The following is an 18,747-nucleotide window of genomic DNA, read 5'->3' as shown; positions in this document are numbered from 1 at the left end:
AGGAGAGAATATAAATACAAAATACAGAGTAAAAAAGTAGCTTGCCTAGAAAAAAAAGGATTTTTTTTTTGCGTGTTGTAAATATAATTTATTCTGAAACAAGCAACATTCTCATCAGTGTTTTATCAGCAGTGACATTTGCATATTTATGTAATTTACCCTGGGGGTATTTTATTAACCTTTATAAAGGTCATTTCCCCCCAATCTAATTAAATTTATGTTTAATCTTTTATTTCAAATTCTAACATTTGATAAAATAAAGTAGTAAGACACTATAGGGCTGTTACCAAATTAAATAATTTACACTGAAAAAGTACAACTACATTCAATAATGTTATGAGATTCTTTAAATAATTTTGAATATACAAATAAGAAATGTTGGTGGGAAATTTATACTTTTAGACATGAAATTAAACCGTCAATAGATGGCGGCAAGTGACCGCCTTAATCAGTGAGCCACTGAGTCATTTATTCAAACGATTCATTCAAAAGGCTGAATCAAGAATGAAGCAGTGTTCGGGCCATTGAATCTTCACTCAACCGATTCGTTCAAAACGCTGAATCATTCGAAAGGGATGAGCGTAGCTGCGAGATGCGCTTGTTCTGGTTTGTTTGGAACTATTTTCGCTGCTACAATAGAACAAAAACAGGCAATATTACACCTAAAACGTAAGTAGCCTAATTAATATTAACTACTTGTTTATTGAACTGTTGTATGAAATTAGTGTCAATTCAAGCGAAATTTCGCGGGCAAAAGGGCCCTCATGTATTGTGAAGCAAAGGTCACACAGAAGTCATTTTCAAATTGGCAGCTTTCTTTTTGGTCATTGCGTCGAATGCTGCCAACTTCAAGCAGTTGCGTTATCTGCAAGTACCCTTTGCAAGTACCCTTTGCATTGCCTGGAAATGTAATTTTTGGTGATCCATAAATTATGCACCTAACGTTACTTAAAGTCGAAACATAACTCCCCTCCTATTTGAAAGACAACCGTGCGTCTTGACAGCGAGTAGTACTAACGTTACCTCTTCTTCGGTTAGTTTAACTGTGAAGAATGAGATTCATTTGTGTCAGTCAGGAAAAACAAACAGTAATTTGTCCTGTTGTCTAAACGTTCTCGAGTGCTTCTAACTCAGAAGCACAATTAGAGCAGTGTTAAAAGGGCGAACAAACATGAAAACGGTAAAGAGCAGATGAAACGATTAGTTGCTCCGTGCGAGATGTTCTGGTTCGCTGCAGGTGTTTCAGTCCTCAGAAAGTCATATGCCAGTGATGGTATGCTCGGTAATTTAGGAATACAAATTGAACAAGCCGATGTTGCAAAGAAACTTCAGGCAAGGTGAAGGAGCATGGCAGAAAACAGATGTAACAAAACTGAGAGCAATAAAGAAACCTCTCAAAATGGAAATGACTTGCACTAGTCATCTCAGGCAAGCTGCAGTTAAAAACCCACCTGTTTCTTCTCATCTCAAATGGCACGATTTATCAGGCAGGATTGGGGGAAAATGAATGTACTAGAGGTAATTTTCCACCGTATTAGATTTTAAACAAAAGCATGTGAAATTATCCACAGCGACTGAGAAGCCATTTTACCCGCAGTTATGAAAATTAAACATTGTGGGAGGCAGGCTTTTCAGGGGATTGTTGATACATTACCCCTGATATTATGCAATTTGTTTGTCTGTTTATTTTTAGGCTAATTTTTATTTCACCTTATCTTGAACACCCTCTGTTTAAATGCCCATAATTGAGACAAATCTTTCTCATTTGGAGTCGGATCCCTCGAGACACCTTACAAGAATATAATGACACCTCACCGCCATAATTATTAATGTGCGTTAACAGCGAGGAACACTTAGCATTTGGATTAAACCATTGATCTCAATTGGTCCAGGTGGTTTGTCAGGTAAATAGGTTTACACAAATCAAAGCAAATAGAAGATTGTTCCCCCGCTGCCAGCGTGTCCAATGGCCAGTACCCTTTGTGGTTTTAGTCAAAGCTTACAAAGCACTTCAATTACTACACCACTGTTTATATCAGTGCTTGAGATGACAGCCATTTTTTCAGCGGTGGAAATCAAGTAGCTCTTTGTTTCTGTTTACAGACAGCCATAAAGCAGCTAAATGGGGAATAAAATGATGAAGATGCAGACGCACAAGAGGAACATTAATCTGAGTGAGATGGAAAATCCGCTGACAGGTATGTCGACCCGTACCGCTATTCTAATAAACAAAACCACTCTGTTTCTCAGGTAATGCGTTTTGCTGCTTTCACTTCGGTAAATGGCTTCAACTTTTTCATCTTTGGCCCTGGAAGAGCGGGGGGTTTAATTTTTATATGTCTTTGCTTTGACAGCGCTATGGTTAAATATTTCCCTTGGCCGTAGTTGAATTGCGAATACTTTTAATAGTGGTGAGGATTGGAGCGGGCAGGTCTGGGGACCGGAAGGTCCCAAGATGCTAGGGTCAAATTGACAGGCCCGTCTATGTTGGCTCAGTCTTCATTTACAGCAGGATGATCCTTGCCAACCCTGGTGGCAGCCAATTTGCCCTAGGATAGATGAATGTGGAGAGGTATATGGAAGCAGTGTTTTCCCACAATCCCTCTGGTGTGTGCAGGGCGGATCTGAGACCCCTGCCACAGTACTGACATCTTCTTTACCACACTGCTTTTAGGAAATGTTGAATCGACCGTTGCAACATTTGGAAATTTTGTGAGATCATGTGATCATTACCTTTTGACCCACTTTGAATCCCAAGAGGTCAATACTGTTCATTTGAGTAATACTTGACTTTCATTTACATGCTAATAGTGAAAAACCCAGCACTTTTGTTTTTCATCGATCTTTGAAAGTATGTTTTAAAATAGTACGATCAGTAGCTGCTATGGAAATGTCATTGATTAAATTTTGTTTTGTTAAAACACTAAAGGACAAACAACACTTAAGTGTTCCATTGGTTTTAATTAGCCTCTTTCCCCTGCCAGTTAAGAGAGGCGTAAACACCGCCCAGGGCAGGTGTGAAATTGGCCAATTCTATCATTGCATAGTGAGCTGAGGGAAGAGTTCTTGCATGCAAAGTCTTTTTTTTCTTTGTGTTGGCAGGCTACTGAGCAAAACAATCTGTTTTGGGTACATGGCTTCCTAACAGAATATAAATGCTGGACTGTTAGAGAAGATGCTTACTAAGCACAGATATGTTCTGAATTTAATATGCAGATTGCATAATTTACTATGAATGATTATAGTATAGTATATTATTTGTATATAGTTTCTTTTAACCCCTTAAGCCCTGAGGGTATTTTCATAGCTTTTTTTTCCTGAGTGACATGCACAAAAATAATGACTCATAACTCCAAATCTCTAGCAAGGAGAAGGTTGGTATTGTTTTTACATAAAAAAAAAAAAAAAAAAAAAATGTGGACATTCTCATGCTGAGAAACTGTTGATAAAGACAAAAATTAAAAGTTTGCTCATAGGAAATGTTACATACAGGTGCTGGTCATATAATTAGAATATCATCAAAAAGTTGATTCCGTTCAAAAAGTGAAACTTGTATATTATATTCATTCATTACACACAGACTGATATATTTCAAATGTTTTATTTCTTTTAATTTTGATGATTATAACTGACAACTAAGGAAAATCCCAAATTCAGTATCTCAGAAAATTAGAATATTACTTAAGACCAATACAAAGAAAGGATTTTTAGAAATCATGGCCAACTGAAAAGTATGAACATGGAAAAAGTATGAGCATGTACAACACTCAATACTTAGTTGGGGCTCCTTTTGCCTGAATTACTGCAGCAATGCGGCGTGGCATGGAGTCGATCAGTCTGTGGCACTGCTCAGGTGTTATGAGAGCCCAGGTTGCTCTGATAGTGGCCTTCAGCTCTTCTGCATTGTTGGGTCTGGCATATCGCATCTTCCTCTTCACAATATCCCATAGATTTTCTATGGGGTTAAGGTCAGGCAAGTTTGCTGGCCAGTTAAGAACAGGGATACCATGGTCCTTAAACCAGGTACTGGTAGCTTTGGCACTGTGTGCAGGTGCCAAGTCCTGTTGGAAAATTAAATCTGCATCTCCATAAAGTTGGTCAGCAGCAGGAAGCATGAAGTGCTCTAAAACTTCCTGGTATACGGCTGCGTTGACCTTGGACCTCAAAAAACACAGTGGACCAACACCAGCAGATGACATGGCACCCCAAACCATCACTGACTGTGGAAACTTTACACTGGACCTCGAGCAACGTGGATTGTGTGCATCTCCTCTATTCCTCCAGACTCTGGGACCCTGATTTCCAAAGGAAATGCAAAATTTACTTTCATCAGAAAACATAACTTTGGACCACTCAGCAGCAGTCCAGTCCTTTTTGTCTTTAGCCCAGGTGAGACGCTTCCGACGCTGTCTGTTGTTCAAGAGTGGCTTGACACAAGGAATACGACAGCTGAAACCCATGTCTTGCATACGTCTGTGCGTAGTGGTTCTTGAAGCACTGACTCCAGCTGCAGTCCACTCTTTGTGAATCTCCCCACATTTTTGAATGGGTTTTGTTTCACAATCCTCTCCAGGGTGCGGTTATCCCTATTGCTTGTACACTTTTTTTTCTACCACATCTTTTCCTTCCCTTCGCCTCTTTATTAATGTGCTTGTACACAGAGCTCTGTGAACAGCCAGCCTCTTTTGCAATGACCTTTTGTGTCTTGCCCTCCTTGTGCAAGGTGTCAGTGGTCATCTTTTGGACAACTGTCAAGTCAGCAGTCTTCCCCATGATTGTGTAGCCTACAGAACTAGACTGAGAGACCATTTAAAGGCCTTTGCAGGTGTTTGAGTTAATTAGCTGATTAGAGTGTGGCACCAGGTGTCTTCAATATTGAACCTTTTCACAATATTCTAATTTTCTGAGATACTGAATTTGGGATTTTCCTTAGTTGTCAGTTATAATCATCAAAATTAAAAGAAATAAACATTTGAAATATATCAGTCTGTGTGTAATGAATGAATATAATATACAAGTTTCACTTTTTGAATGGAATTAGTGAAATGAATCAACTTTTTGATGATATTCTAATTATATGACCAGCACCTGTATATTTCATATTTGACATGCAATAACTCAGAAAGGAATAAGGTAGGACAACATTTTTTTTGGTGATGTTCTTTATATGTGAGCTGTATATGTATCAAATTTTGTGGTGATCGCATAAAGAAATCAAAAGTTACAGCATTTGGAACCAAGGAAGCCTTTTTGTTTAGCCATTGGCGCTCCCTGATGGGCATTTTTTTTTTAAATCGTTCTTTCACGTGGAGTAACTCGTGATCGACGTGTGTGATTATGTTGATCTTGGACTCATTTCAATTATTCTTTTTTTTTGTAGCTAGGTGGCATCTGCGGGTGGTACACTGCGTTTTAGAGTGATAACTCGGCACTCGTTAAGAGTTGAACAAAATGGATGCATTAAAAAGCTGAGTTTCTAAGCTGTAAAATGAAACTTTGTGATATTTTGTGTTATTCCTGTCCGTGGTTGCTTAGTAATTTGATTATACATTTTTTCATGGGGGGTGTGTCCCGCCGGCGGGACATTTTGTGCTTAAGGGGTTAAGCTGTTACGGCAGAACACAATAGTTGGGTTCTGTAAGTCAAAACTCTGTTCATTTTTTTTTCTAGACTGACAGCAAAGAAAATTAGAACAAAATGCACAGCAGACTTCTTGTATCTATCTATCTACAAAAAATTTAAAATAAAATATATTGTTCTTCTATGTGTTACCAGTGACTATAAATCAATAGTCAAGCACACAGTTTTTCCTTGGCTGGCAACACTATCACCCCAGAAGAGATCAAGCTTGCATCCTACTGGCTTTGATACACTTGTCTTTCTTAACACAAACCAGTGAAATGTTATCAGCAAAAGAAAGTTGCGCGGGGACAACGTCAGTGATTATGTTGACTCTGTTGTGTTGACCAGTGACGGGACCCATCATTGCCTGTTGATATCAACTTTTTTTTCAAACTTGTTGGTTGCATGATTTTATAAGTAGGCTAATGTTAGAATATTTGGCCTGCTATTACTCAAATATTATTTTAATTTTATTTTTTAAATAATCATGTTTAACAGCTGCAATCCTTGTGAGAAACTACGTTACCCACTCGCCCACTTCCATGAAGCACTGCAGATGATGTAATAGTCAGTCTCCGGATGCTTTCAAATTTACATTTTTTTTGTGTGTGTGTATATATATATATATATATAATAAATAAGTATATATATATATATATATATATATATATATATATAATTTTTTTTTTTTTATAATGTTTTATATATTCTATGTACAGTAATTTATATAAAGTATCTTTAAATCAGTAGTTTTATATTTCTCCATTTTTAATTTGATAATGTAATTTGCAGTGCTTCATGGGATTGTAGTCCTTTCCCTATTTAAAGGTGCAAATAAATGTGTGTAAATTTTAGTGGCATCTAGCAGTGAGGTTGCGAGTTGCAATATAGAGAAGCTACGGTGACCAACACAGGACAAAGATGTCATCATCTGAGACAGCAGAGAGTAGCCAGTCAAGCAAACGCACTCTGTAGAGCAGTTTATCCGTTTAGGGCTACAGAAACATGCCGGCACAAAATGGTGACTTAAAGGGTTAGTTCACCCAAAAATGAAAATTCTGTCATTAATTCCTCACCCTCATGTCATTCCACACCCATAAGACCTTCGTTCATCTTCAGAACACAAATTAAGTTATTTTGGATGAAATCCGATGACTCAGTGTCAGTGCCGATGGCCTCCATTGCCAGCAAGATAATTAACACTTTCAGATGCCCAGAAAGCTACTAAAAACATATTTAAAACAGTTCATGTGACTGCAGTGGTTTAACCTTAATATTATAAAGCGACAAGAATACTTTTTGTGCGCCAACCCCCAAAATAACGACTTTATTCAACAATATCTAGTGATGGGCGATTTCAAAACACAGCTTCGAAGCTTTACGAATCTTTTGTTTTGAATCAGTGGTTCGGATCGCGTATCAAACTGCCAAAGTCACGTGAACTATTGAAATTTCGAAACACTTATGATGTAACAAAGCCTCATTTACTGAAATCACATGACTTTGGTGCTCCGAACCACTGATTCAAAACAAATGATTTGTAAAGCTTCAAAGCTTCATGAAGCAGTATTTTGAAATCTCCCATCACTAGATATTGCACACAAAAAGCACACAAAAAGTATTCTCGTCACTGCATAACATTAAGGTTTAACCACTGTAGTCACATGAGCTGTTTTAAATGTCTTTAGTACCTTTCTGAGCATCTGAAAGTGTTAATTATCTTGTTGGCAATGGAGGCCTCACTGAGCCATCTGATTTTATCAAAAATATCTTAATTTGTGTTCTGAAGATGAACGAAGGTCCTACGGGTGTGGCACGCCATGAGGGTGAGTAATTAATGGTATGATTTTCATTTTTGGGTGAACTAACCCTTTAACATGTAAGAGGACCCGCAGTGTATATGGATAGAAATGGCTCATTCTAAGGTAATAAAAACATAATGGTTCATTATGTAAGGTCTTTATACACCACTGAAAACATAGTTATGTATATTATATTGCATTTCTGTCAGTAGATCCACCTAAAATGTACACATTGCACCTTTAAAGCCGTTAAGAAAACTCCTGTACCTTTTGTCTTTTTTCTAATTGTCAAATTTCAATTTTTTTTGCTTCAAATCAAAGTTTGTGTCTTTGTGATTCACTTTGTAGCTAACAAAGACTTTTTGAAATCCTTATGGAGAAAATTAAGAAGAAAACTTCTGGATTTTTGTTTTGTTTTTGCTTTGTATTAATCATACAGTTTATTTTGTTGATGATTATTTAGAGAACTAATGCACATAGATATGAATTTGTCTTGGAATTCTGGCTTGAGTTCTTATTTTTGGGGTTACATCCCAAGAGAGGACCACAATGCCCAACTCATTTTCACCTGCAGACATCCTAGCTGTCTGTAACAATTTGAATGTTTCCACACTTGCTGATGAAACCCTCTGTGCTTTGGGCTTTTTCTGTGTTGTTATATGTCAATCACATAAGCTGATCAGTATTCAGAATGATAACTCCTCCTCCACTGGGCCTGATTTCTAGCTCCTGAGTCAATTACTTTTCATTTGTCAGCCCTGAATTGCTGAAGCTGTGTTCAGCTGCGGTTCCTCCACTCAATGTGGTTTGTATCACTTCACAGAGAAACACATCACTCAGAGCAGCATTGTAAATAAAGACTGGCATGCATATTTTACCATTCAATGTCTTGACGTGTCAAGATAAGGTCACTCCTATTGCACTGATCTGAATGTGATGTGATTTATTTATTTTAATTTAATTTTTTTAAATTTTGTTTTTCATTTTGAACATTTACAACGCAGACATACCAACTTTGTAAGGCAGACTTACTAACATACAAAAATGAATGGACTTACTTTAAAATAAAAGCTTTAAAATAGAAGATATTGAGGATCACAAGTTTTTCTTTCTACTTTGTTTTTTGAAGTATTTGAATCTTTGAATTCTCACAAAGTCATGAAAAAATAAAGAGAGGTTTACATTTCTTCTATTTACGTGTGAATATGATATTTACCCAACAAAATTAAATATGTTGTCTACCCCGACTAAGGCCTGTGTCCGCAGGATCCATTGTCAGTTACAGACTTAAACCCCTCGACAAGTTGACTTCATCAATTACAGTTAGATTCCACTCACTTCTCTGCAGGCTATGATCCACAGTATTAGCCCATGCCTCTATGCTAATAGTCTGTCATATTTTTAAATGGCAGCTATTTGTTAGCCTGGAAAAGATTGACTGATGATGTTTACAAATTCAGCAGGTAAGGTCTGAAATTATCTTCTATAAATCATGCAGTGCAGCACTTCTGTTGCTTGAGATCATTCGATTAAATGCGTCTGCCAACTTCGAGAGCGATTGTCCCTGCCACAGGGAGAGACGCACACAGGCTAGTCAGCTCTCTGTATTCTGAGAGGCCTTATAATTAATTTGGACAGCTTCCAGCAATCTGCTAGTGTCCCAGGCTGGTTCATTTCTTACCCGGGAAACTGACGGATGAGACGTGGCCAGATTGTCACTGCTCGGTGCGAACCGGGAGCTCTGAGAGATGAGCGTACGCTAACCCCCGTTCGTCGCTTTGACTCTCGGCCAAATTTTTACAAAACTCTGTTCATTTGGAAATGTATGCAAATGGAAGGCAATGGAGCTCTCCTTGAGATAGTCCTTGTGGAACGTGGTTAAAAGCTGAAAATTATGTTCATCCTCCAGCCTCTCAGTATTTTTGCTGCTTGAACAATTTAACTGAGTGTGATGCTTTGGGGTTGAGTTGAATTTCTTTCTTGATTTAAGTAAGGAAACAGTGGATCTGTGCTCTCTGTTTTGTAATGTATTGTGATTCTTGCACAGTTCAGATTTGATCCATAATTAAAGATTGTGGGTGAGTTTTTTATTTTTTTTATTTTGTCATTTTGCACATTTATCAAATTGTCAGCATGTAGATTGATCTTTGATTTAGTTCATAGGATGGCTGAATCATGTTAAAGGAATAGTTCATGTTTCAAATTCTTATTTTCTTCCAGGAAACACAAGATATTTTTGAAAAATTACACTACCGTTTAAAAGTTTGGGGTCGGTAATATTATTATTTTTTGTTTTGTTTTGTTTTTGAGAAAAAGCTGAATTTTCAGCATCATTACTCCAGTCTTCAGTGTCACATGATCCTTCAGAAATCGTTCTAATATACTGATTTGCTGCTCAAGAAACATTTTTTTATTATTATTATCAATGTTGAATGAACAGTTGTGTAGCTTAATATTTTTTTAAACCATGATGCAGTTTTTTTCTGGATTCCTTTGTGAATAGAAAGTTCAAAAGAGTAGCATTAATTCGAAATAGAATTCTTGTAACATTATGAATGGCTTTACTGTCATTTTTGATCAATTCAGTGAAAAGTATTAATTTATTTTTCAAAAAAGTTACTGACCCCAAACGTTTGATGGTAGTGCGTATTTTAAATCAGTTGTGAAAAGTATAATTCTTTTCCATGCACTCACAGTGATATTGTGAATGAATCATTATTTTGAATCAGATCTTTTCAAAAAATCTTTTCAAATTATTCCTTTTTGAATCTGACTGATTGTTGTTCTCATGTTTTACACCCTGACCCGATCTGGTCGCAGCAGTTAACAGCTTTATTTGAGAGTAGGGTTATCACTGAATAATGACTCAAATTTTCGGTCTGTTCTTCACAGAGGCCTATTGTATGGCTTCAGAAGACTTGTAATGTAGCTAACAAGTTGTATGGCCCATTTTAGGGTGTCTCCTGTTTGAAGCCATCAGTCCTCATGGGGAATAATTGTATATGAAAAAGAGCAACCAGTATAATATTTCGAAATTTCTCTTTGTGTTCCACAGAAGAAAAAGCCATACGGGTTTGGAACGACACGGGGGGGGGAATAAATGATGATATTTTGGCTCAACTATCCCTTTAAGTAATGTGATGCACTCCCAAAAATACCTTCTAGCAGCCACGTCCGTGTTTAGCAGCGAAGCGGTTTAGAAGTACCAAAGGAGCTTTTGCTCCAGATTTTTTGCATTTACTGAAAGTGTCACACTGTTGACTGCTCAGCTTGTTTGGATTATTATACAAGGCAAACTAGTGAACCTCCACATGCGCCCCATACCATGTGCATGTTGCCTGGCAACACACTCCAGGATTCCTCAAAGGTAAAATGGTGCACATTAGACATGCAGAACCAACGGTAGCAAGATAATGAAAATAGGCCTTCTGTACTTGATTTCTCCTCATTCCTCTCTTCCTCAGCAGGTGAACTGCTGAGTGTGCTGGAAAACCGCTTTAGATGGAGATTCGCCAAATGAATTGCCACACCTTCAAGGCAGTACAATTTGATTTTGAGATTGAGCCAGCAAGGGTGCCCGTAATTAGCAGTGTGATTAAGAACCATAATTAACATTGCGTAATTACCTTGATCAGATGTTCTCCTTTGTTAATAAAGTTATCTAAGCCCCTTAGAACAAAACTAGAGTAATCTTAATTTAGGGTATTAATTTGGCAAAAGCTTTTAATGAAGGCGGCAGCAATTGTGGCATGTGCCCTCATAAAAAAATAAATATAAATAATCCTTTGCTGTTTACAGTAATATACTGTAAACACATTTTACAGCATTTTATTGTACATATTACAGAAATTCTGTTACAAAAAAATACAAAAATCATACAATGTTAAGGGGAAGATGGTCTAAGATGATTTCTTGTCTATAGATATTTTGGATAATAGTGATCTGTGAACTTGTTTAATGTTGGATAATGGATATTAACAATTATGTCATGTCTGTTTTTTAATCTTACCTCAGTAGTAGAGGCATGCTGTTTGCTAGTTCTTGGTTCTCTGCGGTGTTAGTTTGTAGAGATAGTATGGATTATGGAGTTTGAGCTAGAGATTGACCGATATGGGTTTTTCTATAGCCAATGCCGATGCCGATTTTTAGAGGTCAGGGTCAGCCGATGGCCGATATGTGCTGCCGATTTTTAGGGCCGATATCTTGAAGTTTTCCCCTTCATTTGCATGCTAAAATGTCACACTAATAATAAGTGGATGCACAACATTTCTAAACTTAACATTATTTATTGAATACTGACTTGAACCATCTCTCGAATCTTAATCTTTTTGTGCACTGCACTGTATTAAAATAAAATATTTATCCAAAGTTAACCAAACAAATCAATAAACTGACCAAGTAGCCTATTAAATATATAAAACAGGTAGGCTAATATAAACAAAATCTGACAATCATTGACATAATTTTTAGAGCATTTATCAAGCAGAATTTTGTTGGAACATAAATGTAAACTTAAATAAACATTTAAATAAAATAAAAAACTTTATAAATAAAAATCAATTAAAAACGTTGTCATGTTGCACAGCCTTGTATGCATAACCAGTTCTAAACTCTTACTGATTTCTGACATTCTTGATGGTTAACGTTGGACGGGTTTAATGAGGATAATTGTGCGGCATATATATAGACATTGGTCGGAACACATCACTTTATTAGGCTGATGTCCATTTTTATTCGCATTAGTTGATGGAAACACACGCAGATGCGCATATTCTTGAGCTGAATTTTCATTAATGCAAAGTTGGATGGAAACCCGGCTATTGTCTGCATCAAACCGAACAAATGTCATACACTTCATGCGCAGTGGCGTAGCGCAAATCCGCACGGCCCCCCCGCGAGCCGAAAGTTTCAACCAAGAAGAGGAGCCAATGGATATCACACAAGAAGCAACGTGCAAACTTTGTGGAAGAGTTATGCTGGTAAAAGATCAACCTCGGGCAGTATTCAGAGTGAAAGTAAAAGTGACGGAGCTGCCTGATGCTGCAGTAACGGAGCATTTTCCCTCAGAGACGAATTTCAACATAACATGCTGTTAACGGTAGCCTATATAACTGTCTTAATTTATTCCATTATTTATCTTGTGGCCCGTACATATAGTGAAACAAATGAGAAGAATAGTATTAAACAGCTTGTTTTAAAATGTTTAAAACATTTTTCAAAGAGGAGCTGATAGTTTAATCTTTTATTATCCTCACAGCACGTCAGTTATGCGGTGATGCGCTGTGAAAAATATCACAGGGCTGCCCGCGGACGTGCCTGGCTTTAAATCGGCGCTACTAAACACGGATATCGACCGATGCCAATATATTAAAAAAAGACAAATATCGGCCCGATATATCGGCCGACCGATATATCGGTCGACCTCTAGTTTGAGCTATACTGTGTGCCTATTGCTTTGCACATAGTTTTCAAATAGGCTAAACCAACTGAAAATAGATTTTCAATTGGTTGGACTAACATATAGATAGATGAACTTTCACGTGAGGCTTATTATTTATTAGTTTGCCAGGGAATGTATCGGGTTAACACAGCGAGCATTGCCAAATGTCAGGATAGTGACATCAAATCTTTTTGAAGAACATGGTAGCAAGGCAACTAGCTATCCACAATCGTAACCGTATATTCCATTGTTTTGAGTTATGATTGTTTTTTTGTTTTTTTTTTTAACCATACATATTCACCCATTTCTTAATTTTTCTGTGGTTTTACTGTATAATCATTACATTTATTTTTTTGATGGCGGCCTGCTATTGTGGCCTATATATCACAATCTAGTTAAAGGTCTGGCTACATAAGATTAAAGTTTTGCTAATCAATCCCTTATCATTACACGGACATAAAGCATCTTTCTCCATTAACAACCATTCGAAATAGCTGCTAATCTGAGATTTTTTTTTTTTTTTTTTTTCACAAGAAATATAAATGCCAAAATTTAATTATTACAGTAGATGTTTTAGAAGTAATGATTTTTGAGAAGATTATTTTATGTGTAGTGATTTTATAATCTAAAATTATGACTAATGCGATCATCCTTTTCTTTTTCTTTTCTTTTTTTCATTTCTTTTCTTTTTTTTTTTCTTTTCTTTTGTTTGTTTTAAAAAAAACCTTTTTTTTCCAGCTACCAAACCAAACAACCAGAAACTGATTAAATGAGAAGAAATACTCTTGCCCTCTGCAACAATCTGACAAATCACTTTTGGCTGCATGGTACAGGACGAGCAGGGAATCCATTACTGTGTGTGGCCCCAGTCCTCTGTTGCACTCCAGCAAACACGCAGACACTAGTTTAAAAAAAAAAAAAATGCTGCCCCCTGGCCATACCAGCAGCTGCATGCCACATGCAATTAAAATGATATTAAAATGAAAAATGCGCAGTGTTGAAAAGAAATCAACAGTCCCTTCCTCATCTAAACTCCCAAAGGTTTCAAAAAAAGTTTTCAAATGGCATTTCGAATTGGCAAACTTTCAGATACTTAAGTCTGTGTGCAGAATTATCCCAAGCATTTATAGTGAGGCAAGAGTGAATCAGTGGATTTCATGCAGTCTGGAGCACAGTAGTATTGAACCACGTTGATCTAATGGTTTAAAAAGGCATATTGATATGCCTGCAAATGAACTTTACAGTCTATGAGAAGCATTCATGCACTTTTTTGGCTTTATTTTGCTTTTTCATTCATATCATCTGTTTTGTTATAAGTAGCTCTGGATAAAAATGTTTCAGTATAGTTGCAATAACTACATGCCACTTGCCCAGGATGTGTTTGTGCAACAGATCTAATCTAGATTAAAAGCAGCCTTAGGTGCTATTTCACATGATTGAAGTCCGTGCTAATTAATGAACAAGAGCCCGTATTCCACGCACTCGTGTCCCAGTGGGCTTGACTGCCTCTGTTTCTCAGGGCTGTAATTCTCGGAGGACTGAGTGATGCAGTCTTCAGCTTTACCTGCGGATGGAGGGATGGGAAGAGCGAATGAGCCGGGGACCAGGAGATTTGAGCATCCTATAGATTTGGTCACAGAGGTGTGATGATGGAGGGGGCTGTCAGGATGCTTTCACACGGGGTAAATCACACCTCGATGGAAAGGAGAGAGTGCCATCATGCATTAGGTTTGGAATTAACATTTCTCTGCTCCAGACCAGCAGAGTGATTTGGGACTCCATTCACAACACGGTCGCCCATAAGACACTGAAATTACACCGAGTTAAGAATGGTATTTTTAGCAACGTGAGATGGGAAATGTGTGGATGGGTGGGAGTCAAGGTTGGTCCCCAAATGTTCATGATTTATTCCTCAACATTTTAGGTCTGAGGAAGCATCTCTTTTCTCACTATCCTCTCATTATGATGGAGTTTTTTTGTATACAGAAGGATAGATTTGGTTTTAAGAGATTTAATCGGATTAAAATATCAATACATTCAAAGCCAGACCGCCTACAGTGATATTTATTTATTTATGACTAAGGGAGATTCTTGGAAGCATTGGTGACACATAATGCTTGTGCCACTAGATGGCAGAATATCAGCTTGCATTAAAGGAAATGTGTTGAATTTGGGTGCATGTAGATGATAAAAGGTGCTGTTCAAAGATCACAAACGTTTCTTTTTGATTCATTTAATTCATGCTTTTTTTCTGCAATTAGACCTTCACATTCTTCACATAATTATGTAAGTTAAATTAGGTCTCAGTCGGTGAGTGTTCTGTTATTTATAAAGTATAGAAGTTTAACAATCCAAAAGGAGTAAATTAATTTTCTGAGTTCGATACAAGTTAAGCTCAGTCAACCACATTTGTGACATAATGTTGATTACCACAGTAATTAATTTCAAATGGTCTCTTTTTCTTTAATTAACCAAAAATCTGGGTTACAGTGAGGCACTTACAAATACAAAAGAAGTGAATGTAGCAAAGCTGTAAAATACTCACTGTTTTAGTATACTGTATGCACAAGACCTAAACAATATTAGTGTTAAAATGATTTTTAGTGTTGGGGAAAAAAAACAAAAAAAAACACGTTTTTGAAAAACACAATGTTTTATGTAGTTATATCCAATTTTACAGCTCTGTTGCCATAACAACGTAACATCCTAAAATGCCTAATAGTTAAAGCAAGTGCTTTGATAAAATAATTTTTTAAAAATATGAAAAGTTTCACATTTCTGCTTTTAAATTCTCCAAAAGTTGGTCCCGTTCACTTCTAAGTGAAATTTATATTGTAATTTATTATTAGCAGGACTCCAGACTAACTCTTTTTACTAGGAGTACTGTAGCCCCTTACTGAAAATTTTAGGAGCACAAGAGGAAAATTTAGGGGCACACCTTAAAACGACCTGCAGCGCAGTTATTCACAGTTTCCCCCTTTTTGACTGTACTACTGACAAATGCCTTGGTAATAAATAGACTTACAGAAATTACTATGTGCAGTTTTATTTTAAGTTTGCAAGGTTCCAGATTTACATTTGAGGACAGCATTTTCATTCATAATGTCTAAATAATATTCATTTTATTCATTCATAACATTGAAGAATTCAAAAGCAAAACGATTGAAATTATATATTAGGGAGTGGAAATGGCAGCCACCTACTGGTTACAATGGTAATTTAATGTCTTTTTTATTTTTAAATAAGTGATTTTCCTACATGTTGAAACTTTTAGTTTTATAAATGGAAAAAGATGTGTACTTGAAAGCATTTTCTATTCCTGCCAAAATTCCATGGTTACAGTTAGGTTTTCTACATTAAATCCATGGCGAATGTTGTTAATTTGTGGACTGAAATCACTCTATAACTTGTTCATTCATGGCACAATGTTTCTTCTGGTTTCCACGTCAGCGCTGTTTGATCTTATATCTACGGTTAATAACGGAGAACTCTGAGCCGAATTTGAATGCTTCTCATTAGGTCTTGCAGCGATGTTATTAATTCCGTGGCGAATTTAAATGCTTGCTTTACTGGATCTCCCAGTGCTGTGTAGTGACAGTGCCACGTGATCAAGAATCGGCTTGTCGTGAGTAGATTGTGGCTCACTCTACACTGACATTTGTCCAAACTGATAAAGGTCTGTGAAGCACAAATGAGTAGCTCAGTTTCGTTCCACTTTCATTACATTTGCCATTTGATATTGGGAAACATTATGGTGGTTGCGCCAGTGCGAGTGCTAACAAATTTTGATCACACCTGCAGGAAAAATGGTCGCAAAATGCAAACATTTAGTCGCAGTCTGGAGCCCTGATTAGAAAGAGTGTGAATTAGGCATATAATGACATGAGAGTGAGTAAATGATAACATTTTTAGTAATTTCAATCAACAGCATGAAACAAACAAATGAAAAAATGGAACCCGTAATATTCCTTTAAGTTACCATCGAGTTTCTTGCCATCAAAAGTAGCTGTGAAACAAGGTGTCCTCTGGATGTCCGGATGTTTCGGTGTGTGTGTGTGAATCAGTTAAAATGTCACAAGAGAACATTACGCACCACCCAAGGGTAGTACGTTCAGTGCCCCTCTGTCAGACCACATTCACCCACCCGACTCGGACAGCTCCGAAATGCTACTCTGCCGCAAAATACCTCCATTTATTTGATGCTGTCCAACACCGGAAGCAAACAACGTTTTCCTTGTCAACAATTCAGACCACCTAGTCAGCCTGTCACGCTCCAGAGTGCATCCTTTGGCTATGGCAATACTACTTTATAAAAGTGCACACTAGAGTGCTCAAACACAGACAGGAGTGCGATGGATGGGTCCAAAGAACATCCCCCTTATCCTTACAGAGAAAAGAAAAAAAAAAAAGCCAAAGAAATGATGCGGTTTTCATTATTCAACTTGTGATGTTAGTTATTGGTGTTTTCCTGACTGGCTCCAGGGTGTTGTATTCTTTTTCTCCCCTTTTCCACATTTTTTACTACTTCTGTGACTGTTTCAACCCTGGGAGATGAAATATAGGATGCTAGTGGAGCAACATTTGTGCATGCTGCAGTCTCCCTGTGGCTGGTGATATTATCTCATGTTCTGGTGCATTTTCCCATGTGCCGTGGACAGTGGCAGATGGTTTTCTTTAGGGCTGGTTTCTGAAATCCTGCCCGTATATATAAAATAAATACGTTTATATGTGCTTACAAATCTTTATTTTTAGTTATATTTTGTTGGCTATATTCAGTGTCTACTACTCTAAGTTAAAAACAGATCTGCAAGGATAATGTGTTCTTGAATGCATGTTTTCCAGTTTAGCTGCATATAAGCCAGTTCCTGTGTGGTGTGTGTGTGTGTTGAAGCAGAAACAGGATTACTGATGTATATGTAGATGAGCTACAGAAGTAATCCAGCACTGAGGATTCTGGGAAGCAGAGCAGCAGGTGTCCTCTTGTACAAGCACAGTTATCTCTCCTCCGTTGTTTGTAATTTGGGCATAATAGAACCTCACCTTACACTCATACATGCATAATTTCTCAGTGAACTCAGATAAAATTAAGCTTTAGTACATGAAAATATAGTCTGCTTCACATATGAAAGCATATGTTCCACCTAACAATTTATAGGTCAGGGTTCAGTGGTGGCTAGCTAGTTTTAATGGCTTTTGTAAATTATATTAATGTCATTAGCTTTATTTTAGGTTATTTATTTAGTTTCAAAAAACCTTTGACACAATACTGACAACTCTTGGCCCTTGTGCACTGACCAGCAAACAGAGATATCAGTTCTCCAGAAATTGCAGTTCTACAATCTATTATCTTCCTGAATGACTCAGTTACATCACTATGACATCCTATCAGCCCGGATGAACACTTGTCGCAAGGAGAGTGTTGTCTTATCCAGATTTAGGGACCTTTTCTAAGGTGTGATTTTTGTGTGTATGTGTGTAGTGGCTTAACCGTATTTTGGGGCCAAATTGAAGTGAACTAAATTTGACAACCTCATTTTGGAGACATTCTCATTTGTAAAAACATTATCAAGGGGTCATGACATGAATTGTTTTATGTTCCTTAAGCTTCACTTATAATGTTAATAATTTTTTTTAGGACAAAAAAACAGCCTCCAGTATGTCAGAAACTGAATGGGCATTTGTATACTGCTTCTATATGTTTTTGAAGCAATGCGACGCTCACATCTGGTGTAAACAGCTGTCAGCTTTTAAAGAGTTAGTTCACAAAAAATGAAAATTCTGTCATTAAAGGTGCCATCGAACGTTTTTTACAAGATGTAATATAGGGCTGGACGATTAATCGAAAAGTAATCGAAACCGAAATTCAGAACCTCTAACCGACGT

General features: G+C 37.1%; 1 protein-coding gene across 4 annotated transcripts in view; it reads left to right on the top strand.

Moving 5' to 3' along the window:
• Positions 1–273: 273 nt before the first annotated feature.
• The window catches only part of thsd7ba (thrombospondin, type I, domain containing 7Ba), a 320,311-nt gene continuing 301,837 nt past the window's right edge, over positions 274–18,747 (top strand). For all 4 annotated transcript variants that reach the window (XM_048193226.1, XM_048193227.1, XM_048193228.1 and 1 more), the window contains exons 1-2: positions 274–669; positions 2,104–2,198. The gene's annotated coding sequence lies outside the window, so the exon portion shown is untranslated. The remainder of the gene's footprint in view (positions 670–2,103; positions 2,199–18,747) is intronic.

Source organism: Megalobrama amblycephala, linkage group LG6 (assembly GCF_018812025.1).
Source record: "Megalobrama amblycephala isolate DHTTF-2021 linkage group LG6, ASM1881202v1, whole genome shotgun sequence".
NCBI lineage: Eukaryota > Metazoa > Chordata > Actinopteri > Cypriniformes > Xenocyprididae > Megalobrama > Megalobrama amblycephala.
This window is presented reverse-complemented; position numbering and strand designations above follow the sequence as displayed.